The sequence below is a fragment of the Lethenteron reissneri genome, unplaced genomic scaffold (assembly GCF_015708825.2).
Source record: "Lethenteron reissneri isolate LAM-NWPU_2019-01 unplaced genomic scaffold, ASM1570882v1 scaffold_1579, whole genome shotgun sequence".
Taxonomy (NCBI): domain Eukaryota; kingdom Metazoa; phylum Chordata; class Hyperoartia; order Petromyzontiformes; family Petromyzontidae; genus Lethenteron; species Lethenteron reissneri.
Window position 1 is genome coordinate 41,725 of NW_026891310.1, and position 13,933 is coordinate 55,657.

Genomic DNA, 13,933 nt, shown 5'->3' on the forward strand with positions numbered 1-13,933 from the left:
CTTCAAGGACAGTGCACATACATTATCAGAGTTGTGTTTTTTGTTTGCATTATGACTGCAGGTATTGTGGTCTATGCAAACATGACTCCTCGTAAAAAAAGGTGTCAGTTTTGTTGCCAGATAAAAGAGTAAAAAACCAATTATCAAGACGAAAAGAGTGACACTTTATCACGATCCAGCAAGACTTAACTAGATTTAAATTAAAAATCCAACCTTTTTTTGAACTTAGCGTAAAATATAAAACCAAGAGGTCACGCTGAAACTTGAACTCAAGATTCAAGGGTTGCAAAGAGAAAATCATCTCACGTTGGACTAATTGAATATTTTTCTGAATAGCACCCGAGGGATGGAGCCAATGGTGAGTGCGTTGATTTCTTGATGAGTGTGCACTCATGTCATGTGCGCTTTCTGTTGGTAGCCCCTGTGATTGTGCCAGGTGTAAACATTTTTAGTAGCGTTTTAAATGGAGAGTTCCATAAAAATAACTCAAAATAAAACTCAATAAAATAATAAAAATTTTGAGTTAACGTTTTCAAATGAATTCATGGAAAAGTAATGCCCCTTCACGTGTTTGATATTAAAATGAATTATCTTTGTGAAACTGGCCAGGAGATGGCAGTACAGAAAGGATATGCGGTGTCAGGAGCAAGTGCAGATGGCTCGGTTCTCAGAAAACACTTTTCTAAATTTGGGCTCAGCAGCTGCTGCCGAGAGGTTGTGCAATGAGGCAGCTCTACGTGGGGGTTCCGTGGTGTAATGGTTAGCACTCAGGACTCTGAATCCTGCGATCCGAGTTCAATTCTCGGTGGGACCTACAAATGATTATTTTTTTCTCTTTATACGTGACTTGACCGAAAGAACCAAAGAGTAATTCCTGCAGTCACGAAAGCTCCAAGTTAAGTTTTTGTTATACTCTTAGGTTTTTCGGTAAAGTCACGTAGGTAAAAAAAGAATTAATGTAAATAATAATAGAAATAAAATTAATGTGATTTATTTTTTATTTCATTTTATTATTTTATTTTTTTATTTTTTACCTACGTGACTTTACCGAAAAACCTATAAGCATGAATCCTTGCAGTCACGAAAGCTTCAAATCTAGAATTAAGTTTTTTTTACCGACAAAGAAACTTATTTTAAGTTTTAGTAAAAAAGAAAATAAAAAATTCAATTGCATAAGCTGACTGGATCAAAATCAAATGTTCAGCTCTTTGTCCTCTCGAATGTAGTTATGAGGCCAAGTCACCTCCTGGGTACGCATCTGCATGTGAAATGATGCGTTTGCATGTATAATGGTGAAGTTGCGTGTGAAGTCACGTAGTTGCATGTGTCATGGTGTATTTGCATGTGTCCAGTAATGATCCATTGAATGCACAAGCGAAGGTGCTATGGAGATGTTAGTACAGAAATCAATTGAATCTAAATTTAGCTGAACTTTGGGTATTTCCCTCCTCGTATTGCATGGGTTTTCTCTGTACACTGGTTTCTTACCATTTTTCAAACATCCCAAAGCAGTACCCTTCTGAAAGAGGATCTTTGATAAAAGGGAAATATTATTTTAATGAAAAGGCCACGGTTAGAAGTTTAAGAAGTTAGTTGGTTTAGACAGTAATATTATTATTGTGACTGTATTCAATGTAAATCAGGGGTCTCAAACTCGCGGCCCGCGGGCCAATTGCGGCCCTCGGGACGATATTTTGTGGCCCCCACCTTAATATGAAAGTTTAATGTTAGTGCGGCCCGCGACTTTTATATTGTAGCAACCCCGCTGTTAGCTGCTGTGTGGGACAATGTTATGATGTTCTGGTTTCCTACTGTGTGCCTGTCCAGTGAATGCGGCATGCATGTGAGTGACATGGGGGGCGGGGTCGTGGGTGTGTGTGTGTTTGTGTACGTGTGAGAGTGAGTGAGAGAGAGAGCCGGGAGAGAAAAGAGTGGCTTTGGATGCGCGGAGAGCAGGAGGGTGAAATTCATAGTTTTCCGCCCTCTTTCGCGCAGGTCATGATGTATCCAGTGCTTTATTTGTAAATCACAAGGTGCCGGAACACTAAGTACATATGACAGCGCACAGGTCCCGGAACGCACATAAAACGACGCTTAAAACAGCACACACATGCCACTTACAATGCAGTGGGACTTATTTAGGCTATACTGCAGTGACGGTATCAGTCTTTGTGTCAGTGATTAATAAAGTGGCATCTTGAGCAAAGGCGACTTCTGTGTCCAGCGGAGAAAACGAACGGAACACACACACACACAATTTGTTAAATTGAAGGCAAATTCAAGGGACACCACGGCTCCTTTACGCACACGCTGCACTGTGAGGTTTTGGGAGCTTCTTTACGCAGATGGATTATTCTAAACCGCAGCAGTTTATAACACGCCATTGAGCTAATATCTACATTTTACAGTCTGGGCTGTTTTACATTATTATTTACACCTGATATGTGTGGATGAATTTTAATGATTTAAATTCCCTCATCCTCTGGTGGTGACATTTACGCACCGAGCCACAGACTGTACATGACGATGTGCATAATTATTTTGGTTCATCTTAGAAGTCTGCAGATTATCTTGTTATTGCGTGGCCACAAATTAGTAATTCATCCACCGATGTCAACTGGGGCTCCGTAATTTTCTAGTGATTACATTATATTGTTATATTTTATTTTAATCATTTCTTAAAAAACTTTTTTAATATTCATTTTTTTCTCGATACGAGAGGTACCGGATCTGCTCAAATAAGTCCCGGAACGCAGGCAAGCCAACACGCCGGCACAAAGTAAGCACAAAAATGTATTGAAAAATGTGATGTGACTGAAGGCAGCGAAAGCCCCGACAGTGGCCAGCAGCATTTGAACCCCGTGGTCACACAATGACGCTGCCTCATATAGTCCTCTCCTCTCCCTCTGTCGGCTCTCCACTGTGCGCGCACCGGAGCGTGTCAAAGCGCAGATCCACAGCTCATCCCGGCTCAGATCCCCGTGCTTTGAACAGAGAAGCGTGTATAGTAGCAGCCGCTACAGCTGTGTCTGCCTGTGACTGGGGTGTGGGGACGAAATCTGATGGGAACGCATTACCCCCCCCCCCTCCCCCATAATCTACGCACCTGTTGTTACCGGAAAAAAGCGGAAATGACGTGCATTTGCGGAAATTACGTCTCCGTGCGTCGTTGGTTGGCTAAACACTTGACTGAAACTTTATTGCGTGAGCGACAGCAAGTGGAATGAATATATATCTTGTCACACAGCCCCAATCATGTCTTTTTCAAAGCCTGCAGTGAAGAGAAAGGTTGGTGATGAGCACAGACAATTTCAGGAAAAGTGGGAGATGCAATATTTCTTTGTTGAGCACATGAGCACCCCGACGTGTCTTATTTGTACAGAAAAAGTTGCGGTGCACAAGGAATACAACCTCAAACGTCATTACTCAACTAGACATCCATCAGCAGGCCCTTTGCAGCAAATGCCTGAAGTTTGACAATGTGATGTCTGTTGTTGTGAAATGCATCAACCAAATCAGATCCAGGGGCTTAAAGCACCAGATGTTCCGTACTTTTTTTAGAGTAAATGGAGTTAGAATATGAGGATGTGCTCTACTTCACCGAGGTACGTTGGCTCAGCAGGGGAAACGTCTTGAAGATATTTTTTGAGTTGAGAGCAGAAGTGAAAGCCTTCATGGAGAAGGATGGGGTGGCTGTTCCTGTGCTAAGTGATCCCAAATGGTTCATGGACTTAGCTTTTCTTGTTGACATCACGCATGAGCTGAATGTACTGAACAAGAAGTTACAAGGCCAGGGGCAGCTCGTCAGTGCTGCCTATGACAACGTGAGAGCATTCTCCACAAAACTTGTGTTATGGAAAGCCCAGCTCTCTCAGACAAACCTTTGCCATTTCCCAGCATGCAAGGCACTCCTGAATGCAGGCACACCATTCAGTGGTGAGAAGTATGTTGATGCCATTTTGAGGCTACAGGAGGAATTTGATCACAGATTTGCAGACTTCAAGACGCACAGAGCCACTTTTCAAATTTTTGCGGATCCCTTCTCCTTTGATGTGCAAGATGCCCCTCCTGTGCTTCAAATGGAGCTCATTGACCTGCAGTGCAACTCTGACCTCAAAGCCAAGTTCAGGGAGGTGAGTGGAAAAGAAGACGAGCTTGGGCAATTTTTGCGAGAATTGAACCCCAGCTTCCCTGAGCTTTCCCGAATGTTCAAGCGTACCACATATTTGTGTGAAAAGCTCTTCTCCACCTTGAACTTCAAGAAGTCCAAGTACAGGTCCAGACTTACTGATGATCATCTTCAAGCCATACTGAGGGTCTCAACTGCTTCCTCCCTCAAGCCAAATGTGGCTCAGCTATGTGAGAGGAAGCACTGCCAGGTCTCTGGCAGCAAGAAGTAGGCAAGAGAAGCCATGTTCAGAAGAACCGTTCATGTTCTTCAATATTCTATTCATGTCCAGAAGAACCCATTGAAGTTAAATAACTGTTAGTAATGACATTTGAGAAGTTTGGATTTTTTTAGCAAAGTTTTTTTTTGTGGAATACCTGATGCGGCCCAGCCTCACCCAAATACTGCCTCCAGCGGTCCCCAGGTAATTTGAGTTTGAGACCCCTGCACTAACCCATCTATTGGTGGGAATCCTTCCCCTGACACCCCTACACATTCACATTCATTGGGGCTCTTCAAATACTGGAGTTTTGTACCGTCTTGTTATTTTGGTTGCCAACCCCTGCGGCAGATGGTTCAAATGGGTTTCGGTGCTTCTGAGTTTGGAGCGTCTCTGCGTGCGGTTAGAGCACTAGCCTCACTCAGGAGGGGTGGTGAGTTTCAAATCCCCGTCAGGAGTTCAGCTTTTACGGTGGTGTTTTTGTCCAACGGATCTATAATGTGCTGACCAAGATGAGACCAGGAATCAAACTCAGGCCGTCAGGTTCAGAGTGGAAGGTGCTTATCGCTGTACCACCACGCCACTGCTCGACTCCAAATATACGAGTAGCGTAACATATGATTTGTACCACCACACTGGTATTCTGCTATTCATGTTATTAATACAGCATTGGGGGCAGTTGAACATTAACAATATTTGGAGACAACTCGGCATGACGCCGCCCATGCCTGTGATCCTGTTCTGTGGAGGCGAGGGTGAGTGGATGACTGCACAAATGTAATGAAATTCCCTTCCCGTGAGCATCGAGGATAGAGCCATACCCTGGCTCGCCAGCAGAATGTGGGATTGAACATGTGGCCTCCATCTCTTCCCTCTGTATGGGATCGAGTGTGTTCCCCTAGCACGCGTGGGTTTCCTCCACGTCCTTCGGTTTGTTCCTCCCACGTGTAAATATTCCCGTGTGTCTGGTTCCCCGCGCATCTGAGTCATTCTCTTTGAGAGGCGAGTGAATGCTGTGCGCTGTACAAGTTAAAATCATTGTTATTGCCCCAGTGTTCTCTCGTCCTCTCGTCCTCCTGCTGTATCTGTTCCGCCTAATGACGGTCGCTTGTGTTGCGATCGAAACGTCGTGATTTATTTTAGTTTATTCCTACGTGACTTTAGCGAAAGAATCAAAGAGTACTGCTGCAGAGTCTCACTTTCTGCCCCCCCCCCTCTCTCTTTCCCCCCCCCCCCTTCTCTCCCCCCCCCTCCAGCCGATCTCTTGGATTGGACTCTCATGTTCACACGTCCTTTGGATTGCACTCTCATGGTGCTAATCTCTCATTAACACTGCTGTTGTGCGCACATGCGGAGATTATACTCTTATGCGGTGACGTAAGCTCATTTCATGCTAATCTCTCTCCCTAATCCCTCTCTCCCTAATCTCTCTCCCTGATCTCCCCCATTAACACAACTGACGTGCTTGCGTCCGGGGATGGAACTCCTTTCCAGCTCAGACTCCGCTTGCTTGCTTGCCCATCGCCACATAATCAACCTCTTGTTGTTGTGACAGCTCTCTCGCTGGTTCAGCAGTTCCACTGCTGGACCACAAACAAACTAAAACCGATCCAAGCTCTTATCAAACAGGGAGATGTGGTGCCCCAATAGAACGTGCGATGGCACAGCCGCGCACAGACCAAAGATGTCGCGATCTTTCCAGATAGAAGGGTAAAAAACCAATTATCATATTTTTTACTGGAAAATGAGGTTCCAATGGTATAAATGCTTACCCCGAGCTCTCAGACTCTGGTGGTGCATTGTCTTTGAGTTGTGCGCCTTTTGGCGTCATCTGGTCCAACCCATGTGAGACTAGGCTCTAAGGAAAGCCGTCTCGGGTGTGGACCAATCAACTTCAAGGACAGTGCATACATTATCAGAGTTATGTTTTTGTTTGCATTATGACTGCAGGTATTGTGGTCTATGCAAACATGACTCCTTGTAAAAAAAGGTGTCAGTTTTGTTGCCAGATAGAAGGGTAAAAAAACTATTATCATATTTTTAATGGCAAATGAGGTTCCAATGGTGTAAATGCTTACCCCGAGCTCTCAGACTCTGATGGTGCATTGTCTTTGAGTTGTGCGCCTTTTGGCGTCATCTGGTCCAACCCATGTGAGACTAGGCTCTAAGGAAAGCTGTCTCGGGTGTGGACCAATCAACTTCAAGGACAGTGCACATTATCAGAGTTATGTTTTTTGTTTGCATTATGACTGCAGGTATTGTGGTCTATGCAAACATGACTCCTTGTAAAAAACGTGTCAGTTTTGTTGCCAGATAGAACGGTAAAATAAGTATAACCAGTAAAAACAAAGTTTTTCACTATAAATCCTTTATATGCGTGGCGGCTAGAGTCCTCTCGTCCTCTGGCTTGAAAATGGCTGCCACCTATGGGTCAGATGATTGCATTTCACCATTAAGCAATTGGTAATTAAATAGAAATTTTTTTTCCTAAAAAGTGTAAAGTTATGGAAAAAAAAATTCACGAAAATAAATTGTCACGCACAACGAGTCTGTGTGCAAAATGTCAGCTCGATTGGATCACGGGAAGTGAGTTAAAAACGACCGAAATATTTGCACGGTCGTAAGCGCGCAAGCAAGCAAGTGAACTTAATATAAAAGATAAAAAAAAAACAATTATCATGTCGCGATCTCGTCTGTCAAAGCAAAAAAACGTGTGGCCGCGTAAAAGTCGCTCCGCGCTTCCTGTGACCTGTTTTAACCAGACGCCACTCAGCGCCCACTCCACCCTAATAAGCCCGTGCGGTCCGACAGCTCGTGCTGTAATTTCCCATGACTCACGCGTCATTCCAACGTCTGCCGATCTCGTTTGCCCACTCACTTGGCTCCGTTACCGCATCCATCGGTGCGTGACGTGAACGCGCACTCTCTGCCCGGTGCTGCGCCGTACGGAATTTGATAAATTATTTGGTGGTTGATGCTGCTGCGTTGTTGACAGTATGTCTGCTGGTCTTCTTTCGCGATGTACGTAGGCAACCCAGGTGAGGGGCAGGGGGGGGGGGGGGCAATAAACTAAGGACAAAAAAGCAGTTCTAAAGATGATGAGTAATGTCGCAAGGAAGAGCGTTCCAGACGGCTGGCGAAGCCCATCTGAAAGCGCGCGATGCAGTTGGCCATCTTTGTTTCTCAATAACGCCGCTGCTTTATGACGAATATATAATTGGCGACATTTCTTCATAACACATCAATCAATGAAGAAAGGCTATTGCCGGAAACGTCACTGGCCATTTTTTTTTGCTCCTTTTACGGCGGCATTATTGATGAACGATTTTGAGTTGTTGTTGTTTGTACTTATGATTATGGGAATTTAGATCTACACGGAGAGAGCAATGCAATGATCGGTGAGCAAACGCAAGTTTAGGGACATCATATTCAAATCACCGTTCCTGTAGGTCACAGCACTTCTCTTGGCGCTTCTACACTCACACTGCTCATCTCTGTTCCCAAGTTCTTATAACTATCGTGATGATGATGGCGATGGAGCCATTATCATCATACATTATGATCATCATAATGTATTCTTCATACGCCTATCGGCTTCCTCTGGAGAACATCTCGAAGCGCCAAAACAAAGGGGGCGTTTGAGATAATGAGGAGGGAGTGCCTCGTCAAAGCCTTTTTAAGAGCGTTGCAGATGTAATACGTCAACCAACAATGCACATTGTCCAGACAATACGCCCGGACAAGTCGAGTGAGAATTTGTCCCACAGCCCAACGTAGACTAGGAGACGCGTTTTCAGAAGCGTCGTGGCGACCCTGGGATGATGTCTCGTCTGCCCTACTAAGTAACTAAGCGCTAAAAACTAAATTATTTCACCAGGTAAGGCCCCACTGAACTATTATTAGAACTAATTTTCAGAAGCGACCTGGCCATAAATGATAGCTCAACAACAAAGTGGCTTATCACGCGGAAATCGATATAAGTCAAAAACTCTAAACGCCAGAATTTAACTGTGGAGGGAAAAACCGGACAAAAATCCAAGCGACCACGGGGAGAACGTGCAAACTCCAAATATACAGCAGCCGTCAGCGTCGGGATCGAACCCACGACATCCCGTATACCAGGCGAGGTCGTTAACATCTGATAGCCTCTGTGGTGTTGCAACTGTACTAACCCTAAGAATCTTCAACCTCGGAAGCTTGCTGCTTGCTGACGCCGGTGTGTCTGCATGTTTGCGATGCTCTCTACAAGCTACCCACACCGGAGCACACCACGATACTGAGAATGTGGAATGGGCAGCGACGGTGCGGGCCCATTGGGAGCCCTAGGCGGACACATTTCTTTTTGGTGCATCACGTGACTACAAGCGGAGCAGTTGAAATTGACTTTCTCCTCCCTACATTCAGGACCTCCTTCAGACATATTCAATCAAGATCATTACATTTCTCAGACTGTGCATTGCTCATTGTACTCTTAGGTTTTTTCGGTAAAGTCACGTAGGTAAAAATTAAAATAATATTTCTATTATTTTTATTTATTATTATTATTATTATTTATTTATACCTACGTGATTTTACCGAAAAAACCTAAGTATGAATCCTTGCAGTCACGAAAGCTTCAAATCTAGAATTGCTCATTGTCCCACGGTCTAGGCGTCACACTTGGGTGGCGACGGTGCCTTTGCAATTGCGGCACCTAAACTCTGAAACTCGTTGCCCCTTCGAGGTCAGGACTTCCTAGACACAAATCTTAAAATTTGGACTAAAAACGCATCTGTTTAAAATGTCTTTCTCTCTTTAGTTATTTTTAAACGTCTTCTTCACTTCTTTTCCTTGGTTGACGTTCAACTATTTTCCACCTTCCCATGCATAGCGCCCTGAGAACGATTGTTTAAGGGTGCTTGAAACATTTAATGATTATTAATAACTCAGTTTACAGAATAGCGCAAAGTTGCACGAAACAAAGGCTGAAATACGTTGTAACTTGTTTTGCACAGTACCATTGGAATGGGGAGCTTTTTAATTGTTATCAGGATGTGAATTGAGATATTTGGCACAGCTCTGCTGCCATTTTTTCCCATGATGCATCCAGGACCCCTTGAGCTGTTTGGGGCCATAAACTTTTTAGTTGCTGAACCCTCATCACAATCCTGCGCTGTAAACGCATGGAAAATAAATGTTTCTCAACAATGTTTTCCTGATAATTTGTCCTGACACTTATGTCAATAAACACGTTTTCAGAAACGCGATGTAATTAACGGACCAATGGAACACTTTGTGGCACTGTTGACCAAAACTGTTGGCCCAATAAATTCCGCGACAAACGTTCATAACAGAATTGGTGCATTTTACAAGTTTGATGTGAATATGTTTCATTTTAAGTAAAATAACAAGGCGTAGGCCTGGTACACGTGTAGCGTGGTGACACCCACTTTTATTAGGTTTTACAGAAGCAGGTACTCGAACAGGCTACAATTATGATTGCGAAGATAACATTAATCATGAAACATGTCTCACAGCGTGAAAAACAAAACCGTAAAATGGTGTTTAGCAGTGCCAGCTGTGGTGACGAGATGTCAACTACCTCGTCTGCGATGCAAGGAGGTCGTGGATTTGATCACAACCCTAATCTGTCGCTCCACACGAAGCTTCGGGTCTTCTCAGCCACGGTCATTCCATCCCTTCTCTATGCTTGTGAAACGTGGACCCCTCTAATGGAACATCTGCGCCGATTAGAAAGATTCAGGCTGGCCTGCCTATGATCCATCATGGGCTTAACCAGGCTTATTTTTGCTGGATAAAGGGGGGTAAACGGGTTAGAGAAGAGATGGACCGATGCAGTACAGAAGGTTATGGAGCTGAGTGGACTTGCCAAAGACTGGTACGAGTGGTGTAAAGATTGGCTTCTGGAGGAGGCTCGTGCAGGACGCCACTGGGCAGTTGGATGCAGTCGCCTTCCAACAACAACAGAGGAAAAAGGAGCAACGCTCACGACGAGTGGAGAGCCAGGCGGAGAGCCAGGCGGCTAAAACACAGCAAGATGGCACTGCAAGGGGCACAGGTGGTGCATCTGCCAGTCATCTCAGTCAACCCATTGTACCTGGGTCTATCCCATGACCCACTGTCAGTGAGCCTTCGACACTTCACGTGGACTCAGAATGCACCTGGCCTACCACAGGCAGTGTGGTAACATCACCGTCACTCAGTAGGGTATTTGTACGTGCATTCCCCGTGTATCTCTTTATGTGTGCATGTGCATGCCTGCCCCGGTGTGTACAATTGTGTTGACTGATTGCACTCCTTCCGACAATAAAGCCAGCATCAGGACTCACGGTAAGTCTGAATCATAATATTTATTTACATTCGTAACAAACACTACCTCGATAAAAATGTACATTCTAATCTTAACTCTTGATACATTATGAAAAATATTTACAAATCACATTGACAAATGTGCCTGTATCCACATCCATTTCATATGCGATCAGGTCTCTGAAAAAATTATTTTGTCGGCAGAAGAATGTCCTAAGTCGTTTCCAGAGGCCTTTTTTCTTGTGGATCTTGGCAGCGACCGGCACCCGTTCCGGCTCCCGTGCCGTCTCCTGTGCAGGCTCCATTTCCGGCTCCTGTGCAGGCTCCCGTGCCAGTTGCTGTCTCAACGAGCTGCGCTGAATAAGCTCCTGCTGCTGCTGATGATGATGACACTGCTCCGGTGCCGGCTTGCGTGCCGGCTCCCATGCCGGTTGCTGTCTCAACGAGCTGCGCTGAATAAGCTCCTGCTGCTGCTGCTGATGATGATGACACTGCTCCCGTGCCGGCTCGCGTGCCGGCTCCCATGCCGGTTGCTGTCTCAACGAGCTGCGCTGAATATGCTCCTGCTGCTGCTGCTGCTGACGATGATATTGCTCCTGTGCACATTCTTTGATCTCCTGTTGCTCGAGGACTGCACGGCTGCTCTTGTACAGGAGGTGGCTTTGGAGAGTCCACGTGTGCAGCTTTCCAGCGGGCACTGTGGAAGACACAGCAGAGAGGGATGAAACCGTCAGGGGTCAATATTGGAAACACAAGCACCGAGCGATGATTGCATCGATGTTCAAAATAGCTTTTGGTAAACGTTGCAATTTTCTTTGGTAAGGTTACCTAATTCCTGCCCAACCCTGCTCAATGGATCCACCACGAAGCACTTTGATTGATTGACTGATGCGGCGATGCTCATTGATTCATGCCAGCCATCCTGTCATTCAATGGCTTCCTCGTCACTAATGTATAGGTATTACCACGGCCATAGTTGTCATCAATGTTACATCTGGATACCTCTGCTAATGTCAAGGACTCAATTTACTAGGTTGACCGTTTCCTGAGCTCGACCATGCACACTCATCATATTAGAGGACAAACTATCTTCATCCTTCTTTGCGCACTCTGTTGCACTATCTTATGATCTCGTGCTTAAGTGTTGTAAAATAATAAGTAATAAGAAATATACAGCCCTTTGTCAATCCGTTACTTATTGAAAAATACCTCCGCCATGCCGCGAAAGTCATGGGAAGCGTTTCACTTTTCGTCACTGTGCTTGAAACTGCAGGTGGGTGTACAACGCAACCTGGAATCTGTTCTAAATATCACTCACCACTCATTATAGCCGCGGCTAAATTCACAGTGCAGCACAGAAACAACTTTGCAACTGTTTCCATCATATTGTTTCAAACGATTAATTAATTCAGTCTGGCTACCCCCCCCCCCCCCCGAGTTGGCAATGCCGTCTGCTACTTACTCTTTATCAGCGAGTCGTGGAACTCCCTAGGCTGTGGGTGCGTGCTTGCTCTGGTGGCGAGGCCATTATCCAGAGCAGCGGCGGTGACATTGGTGGTGGTGGTGGTGGTGGCGGTGCTCAGGGCAGTCATGGTAGCATCTTCCTTGCTGTGAACACAAGAAACAACAAGCGGCAAGAATGTCAAAAGGCTGAACTCTGCAATAGAATACAGAATAAGGGTCAAGTAGCTAGTCGTAATCAACTATTAATTTATCATAGTTGATTATAGTGAAATAAATTATGTTCACCATAAATTATGTTTACTATGTGAGAAAGGCTACCACTCGATAACCTCCACTATCCACAACAACCATGCCACAACCGTACACAACTGTTATTCATATGGAGCTGAAGGTCTTCCAAAGCTGTAATCACGATGCAAGTGGACCGCTATTCCTCAAAACACTTTGTAGCAGCCCTTTAACGATTGTTAATCCCTGCGTTGTGTGCATCACTCGTTACTTCACCTACACTGCGGCCTGGCTCTGCAGGGTTTCTGGCAACGTCAGGGCTCACCAACCACCCCCTTTTCATTAAGGGTTTAAGGCCTTATTGTGCCCATCATGTCAGATCTTCACCAATTTCTCTCTCCTCTGAGAAAACCCAGACCATGATCGCTCGCTAGACAGACTACGGATGAAAACTCAATGAGAGGGTTGGTCTGATTCTGGGATGACGTCTCGAATTCGCCTCTGTGTCTGCTGAGGTGAGCACAGCCTTGCTGTCAAAAGAAATACATCAATCCCAGCTCGCTCTCAACACCATTATGTCCCTGTCACTGCTGCTGGAACGGCTGTCCGAGTTGTCCCAGCTCACGGCATCCCATGGTTGATCAACGGCCAGCTCGTCCGTTTGGACAGCGGCGTTGACCTGCCCCTTGATTGTGCCGGACTAGAATCCCTCTCCGCTAGCCGTGCGTCTGCTGATTGTGCGTTTGTGCAGCTGCAGTGGCAACGCATCTGCAGCTTGTTCACTGCGCTTGCTTTTACTCACTCCGAGAGGACTTCGTTCTTCCGGGACTGCACCGTGACCGCCTCCTTTTCCACCTCCTGTCCCAAGCAGGTGCCCTCAGTCGACCAGGGCCAGGACTCTGGGATGTCAATTTCCACAGTGCGCTCGTAGCCAATGCGCATGAATTGAAGTTGAATGGTTTTTTTCTGCTCTTGCTGATGTGGCTGCTGCTGCTCCTGTGAGTCTTTTTTAATCTGCTCCTGTTTATTGTGGTCTACACAGGTTTTCCTGTGAAGTACCACATTGCTGTGAGCAGACGGTCCAATGGTCTGCCTGGATAGCTTCCCAGGGGACACTGTGGGAGAAAGAGCAGAGAGATATTAAACGGACAGTGGTCAGTATTGGAAACACAAGCAAAGAGCGATGATTGCATCGATGTTCAAAATAGCTTTTGGCAAACGTTGGAATTTTCTTTGGTAAGGTCACATAATTCCTGCCCCCAACCCTGCTCAATGGATCCACCACGAAGCACTATATAATACACAATGGGTTCTATGGAGGCCCGTCGTTAAGCGATTTGTTGTCAACAGGGGTGGTCGTTAAGTGGGGTTCTACTGTATGTGTTTGTTTCTCGAATTAAATAATATTTTCCTAATTTCACTATGAAAAATTCTGGGAAAAGTGTCAGCTTGTCTGACTTCCCTCCTAATATGCATATTGCTATTTCTGAGTAGAATGCCTTATCATAGTCTAAAAACGTCAGGTTCATTGGTAATTGAAATTA

General features: G+C 45.3%; 1 non-coding gene across 1 annotated transcript; it reads left to right on the plus strand.

Annotated features, from left to right (window-relative positions):
- Nucleotides 1–742: 742 nt before the first annotated feature.
- Nucleotides 743–814, plus strand: TRNAQ-CUG (transfer RNA glutamine (anticodon CUG)). The gene has a single exon. It is a non-coding gene; the product is annotated as a tRNA-Gln (tRNA).
- The last annotated feature ends 13,119 nt before the right edge of the window (nucleotides 815–13,933 follow it).